At 32.7% G+C, this 5,666-nt stretch overlaps 1 long non-coding RNA gene across 1 annotated transcript; it reads right to left on the bottom strand.

Annotated features, from left to right (window-relative positions):
- Window positions 315–4,317, bottom strand: LOC107639786. Its single transcript, XR_001620311.2, has 10 exons — window positions 3,776–4,317; window positions 3,059–3,162; window positions 2,869–2,955; window positions 2,520–2,722; window positions 2,008–2,155; window positions 1,870–1,918; window positions 1,683–1,781; window positions 1,528–1,587; window positions 1,098–1,218; window positions 315–565 (listed from the first exon to the last, which is right to left on the bottom strand). It is a non-coding gene; the product is annotated as an uncharacterized LOC107639786 (long non-coding RNA).

The raw sequence follows: 5,666 nt of genomic DNA, 5'->3' as shown, positions 1-5,666 counted from the left end.
TTTCTCTAACCGACTCCTACATAATCAGTTTTGTCAAATCTTTTCAAGATAAAATTATAAAATTTAAAATTCAAGTAAAAATATCATTACGACTTTTTCTAATTAATTTAAATCAAATTTCATCTTAATAAATTTGATATAATATGATATGATTAAATTTAAATCAAGCAGAACATAATTAATAGGTAGTTCGCTTCCCTTAAAGGCTTAAATTATGTTCCACTCCTCTTTCTCTTCTTGAATATTTTCATTTTTGGCTTTCAAACAAGTAAGTCATGCTTGTCAGTGACACTAGCTTCATTGCTTGAGGTTTTTACTTGATCTCTGTTGCGCTTCTGTGTAGATGCAGTTGAGCCTGCCTTTGCAGTATTTTTGCTATGGTATCCTGCAACTTCTCTCTCTTCCAGGGGTTCCACTGATAACTCCATCCATATCTACAGAAGTATTCTCGTAATTCTCTTCGTCTTCAAGGGTTTTCTGCATAGCCTTTAATTGCTCCTGTTGCTTAGCAAAGAGTACTTGTATCTCCTCAGTAGTGGAATAAAATGCCCTTAGTTGTGTTTCCCTGCATGACATCAATGAGCTTCAGTGGCAAAATCAAAGCATAATGCGGGTGTAGATGTTGCCTCATAAAGTTAAAGTGCCGATCAGCATTTAATACAAACAGTGCAACGCTGCAGCATGTTAACCAACAGGGACTACTAAACAAAGCTGATTAACTTTAGCATGAATGACATATCCAACAGATGAATACCAGGATCCACAATTTTTACTGCAATGACATTGTTGAGTAGTCCATTCTAATAAATAAAACAAAAACTATTCAGCCGTGGTCCTACTTTTATTTAGGCTCAATTGCTCTGCTAATTGCTTTCATATTCTTGAAGATGTTTATACATCCTTTATTCTTCAAATTTTCAGGATAGCCAAAATCCATTCAGAATCTATGATAGTAATGTTCACATAACCATAATATACACACTGGTGATAATTCTAATTAAGAAGTCATAGAATTCTCGTTCCTACAGATTCATCCTTACATAATTTTCAAACTACAGTTGTCCAGTGATCATATTAAACAGAAACTTGTTCCTTACCGAAGCATAAGTCTTTCTCTGGCACCTCTTAACCTCCTCCTCTCAAAATCTAGATCCCGCATTGCGGCATTTATCTCAAGCTCAAGAATAGAAACTTTAGCCCATGCTTCTTCTCAAGCTGCTGCTAACAACAGCAACAAATAATTTCAGTTTCACATAAAGAAACTTTACCACCAAAAGAAAAGAAGTAAGAGCTAAAAAAAATAAATAACAGATAGAATAGAATAAGGGGGATATTGAATTAGAAAGCTAAAGCAACTTATTAATTAGAATTTATCAGTCTAGCAACATATAAATAAGATACTGTCATACTCTGAAGTCACATAGAAATAAGTCATTAACAGTAACAGCAATCGGTGGAAAGCAGACATCATTTAGACAAACACCTTTATACAAAAACATTCTTGGAACATGAAATTCCGATATCTACCTTTTCACTCTCAAGATCTTTGCTTAATCTTCTTGTTTCCTCTTCAAGTTCTTCTATTTTCTGCTCCATGAATTTACATTTTCGTTCAGCGAAATAGTAAACAAATCCAAAATATGAAAAGGGGACATAATACACACACAAAACCATATGATTACCTTTGTTTGATTTGCAGTGGTCAGTTTCTTCTCATGCAATTCAGTTTCCAACTGGCGAACCTTATTATCACACACAACCATCTTTTGCCTAGTATCCTCCTGCAACAAAATGGAAGGAAGGCACAAAGCTATTTATGAAATATACAAGTTGTCGCCCATTGTAGGCTAAACATAAGCAGAACCATACCAGTTTGGACCTCAAGGTTTCAACTAGCAAACACCTTTCTCTCTGACTCCTACAACATACAGAAAGAATGACAGCTTATAAGCTTCAAAAGTAAAGGGAGTACAGTTTCTTACTACTTTAGCGACAAAACCTTCAAACCTGAAGCTTATTATTGTTTCATGTAGTTCTCTTTTTCTTCTTAAGGCAGCATCAGTGTGTTGTCTTAATTCCTCTTGAGCCTCAATATTTTCGCTGAGTCCGCTCGTCATCTAATTGTTCCTTGAGTTCAGTTATATTTACTTTCTGACTGGAGGAGCAAGTGAGAGGGACTCAATTATCAAACATACAGCTAGCGTAACCAGGGTGGGGGCAAAAGGTTTAAACTAAGCATGGTACCAAAAGGTCCATCCTCCTCCAACAGTCAATACTAAAATTCATCCCCAGGATGTTACACACAAGAATATAGACACATGTACATAAGCACTAAATCATTCCACATTGCCAATTCTCATTGCAATATAAAAATCAGTCAATCAAGGATCAGTTCAAGCTCAAACTACATAAAAATGAACAACTTCACTCCTATGACACTTGCATCAACCATTGAGGACTAAAGTAGTGAAGAACTCAACAATCAAGAATTAAATAGCTCAGAATTATATAGATCATACCTGCTTATTATAGCATTTGCTTCAGCACATGACTGCATAGAAGCACTCAGCCTTTCATTGAGGTCTTCGATGGCATGTTTCTGTTCAGCAGTTACTCTATTAACATCACCTAGTTCCTTGTATTTTAGATCTACACTTTGTTGTAATTCTTTTAATTGATCAAGGTAACATTTTGCAACAGACTTCTTGGCTGATTGTAATTCCTATAAAATGGATTGTGGATTAGGTAAGACATTGTAGACCATATATTGATATAACAAAGAACAACTTGAGATTGAACATTTTATTTTAAAATCTGCATGCAGAGTTTTAGGAGAGAACATAAATTGAAAATACATCAGCTACATACACTTTCATGACGATCAGCAGCAACACGGTTGTCATTACGCAAAGTATCAATTAATACCACCTGATTCTCCAACTGCTTCCTCAGCTCCTGCCAAGAATAAGATAGGATACAATTAACATGAGGAAAAAGAAGGGTAAGAAAGGAGGAGTTTACAGTGCTTAGGATATTGCATCCTTTTAAATTAACGTACTGTGTTTGATCTTTGAAGGCTTCGAAAATCATCAAGAGAAATGGGACCTTCGGGGGCACCAATGCCTAAGCCTTTCAATCTCTTGCTTTCAGAGGCACAACCCTCTATATATTCAAGATAAGAAAAAGTAAGACAGAAATTTTAAAAGCACCACAAACTCAAATAAAACAAGGATTTGAGTTACACACAAGAATATAGACACATGTACATAAGCACTAAAGTAGCACACCAACAGAACTCCTGGCTTAACTTTGATATCCAGATTTCCGTTGCTTATTTATTTTTGTAGCTTGTTTTCCCCTGATTTGACTATACTCTCATTAGCAATAAAGCACCGCCAAATGGATAGTATAATGGAAAATCTCTAAAGCTTCTACTGAAATGAATTTCACAAAGACCTGAAGTTTTAATGTATATCCGAGTATTCAACTTGACTGTATGTACCATGGTCTGTGCAGGAAGAAATTTTTGGCCCAGTTCTTCTTGTGATGGAGGTAGGTCTGTTTGTCACTCTCACCCTTGTTATAGTGAGAAAATAACAAAAATTCAATTCTTGTAAAAGTTTCCCTGATTCAAAGCAAATTGTGGATAATTGTTTCTAAACCAAATTTTGAACAACTTCACTCCTATGACACTTGCATCAACATTAAACACTAAAGAAGTGAAGAACTCAACAATCAAGAATTAAATAGCTCAGAATTATTATATAGATCATACCTACTTATTATAGCATTTGCTTCAGCATATGACTGCATAGAAGCACTCAGCCTTTCATTGAGGTCTTCGATGGCATGTTTCTGTTGAACATCGCCTAGTTCCTTGTTGTAATTCTTTTAATTGATCAAGTAACATTTTCGATTAGCAGCTGCATTATCTGGCATGGGGGAGGACAAAAGCACCTCTCGAAATACAAAAGAAAATGTAAAATCTGTATAAAAAGATACGAAATATTTTTTGAGGGAACCAAAAAACCTGAAATCCCATTTATTAAAGAAAAATTGATAACTGGAAAGCATTGATACCGTGCTGAGGAGGAGCAGCAAACGATATAATATCACCATTGACAACAGGACCATTCTTTTTTACAGAATCAACCATTCAATTAAATCAAATCAAAATAAAGAGGAGTAATCAATAGTTACAGAAAAAGAACAATTAAATGAAGAAAAGGTGCCAATCCTAATTAAAAGAACAATTAGACGAAAGATTTATGTTTTCCAAACAAATTCTTATTTTTTGTATCTTTCTCTAACAGATTCTTATGTGATCAGTTTGGTCAAATCTTTTCAAGATAAAATCTACCAACATTTTTCCATTAAAGTAGTCATCAAGTAAATATTCTGTATTCTATGTAAGAGCAAGAAAGAATAATGCCAGGAAATATGGGGATAACTAATTTTCATCTTCATCTTGAAGCCTGCTTTTGCACTGCTTTCTATAAACATCACTTCTAACTCTCTCCTTCCTCTATAGAAACTTGCCTCCTGGTTAAGTATCAAAATTGCCTTATAAGATTTCTTACGGAAAAATCACATAGTTTTTTTTTTTTAAAATAAAAATCAAAACACCAAATTTAACAACTCATTGCTCACCTCTTATCAACAAGATCAGTTTTGTTTCCAACCAAGACAATAATAACATCAGTGCCGCGTTCTTGGCGAACCTCCTCAACCCACTTGCTAGTGTTCAAAAATGATTGCCTGTCTGCATCACAACAGGTTGGGAAAGTATTCAAATAATTATATATTGCTCTTCAATTATCTAAGAAAAAAATTAACTTTTTTATCAAAAAAATTCAATTTAAAAAAAAAAAGTGTTAGTATATGTGTTTAAGTGTTTAACACTAACTATAAGATCAAGTCAGCACTAACCAATAGTTGCATAAACTTTTCTATGTTGCTGTAAAGGATAGGCGAATACGATTTATATATATAAAAATGTTGCAAAAATTTATATAACCATAATTCTGTGCTATTTCATTTTTAATGTGTCATTTTTTGCTCTACATTAGCTATAATAGTTTAATTACATTCAACACAATCTAAAGACACCTTATGGAGAGAGAGGACCTTCTATATTAGAGTTGTACAAAATTACATCTTCCTTTGTTGCTTTTGTTTTTATACTTGTTTTAATTGTCATATTTTGTCTTTTCATATAGTGTTCTTTGGGTTGCAAATAATTAAAAAAAATAAATGAATGAGAATGAGAATGAGAAACACCAAAAATATAAGTTAGTTTTATAATTATGATATATTTGAATATACCTAGTAAAGAGATGTGTCATAAAAAAATGAATGAGAATGAAAAATACCAAAAATGTAAATATAAAATTATGAATTAATTTTATAATCATTATATATTTGAACGTATTTAATAAGAAAATGTGGCAAATTTAAACTTACTTGAAGAAATTTTTGCTAATGGGCATGAGAGATTAAGAAATAAAGATAGTAGAATCTTATGTAATATGTAGAAATAGACTAAATAATGTAGTAGTAAGAGTATTAATATGTTTAACTTGTAGAATTTCAATATTTGAAACTAAAATTTTTATAATTATTATTGTTATTATGAGAGAAGTTAATATATATTTATTGTATTTAAT

The sequence above is a fragment of the Arachis ipaensis genome, chromosome B04 (genome assembly GCF_000816755.2).
Source record: "Arachis ipaensis cultivar K30076 chromosome B04, Araip1.1, whole genome shotgun sequence".
In the NCBI taxonomy this organism is placed as follows: Eukaryota; Viridiplantae; Streptophyta; class Magnoliopsida; order Fabales; family Fabaceae; genus Arachis; species Arachis ipaensis.
The sequence above is the reverse complement of the archived record's forward strand: the minus strand, read 5'-3'. Positions and strand labels throughout refer to the sequence as shown.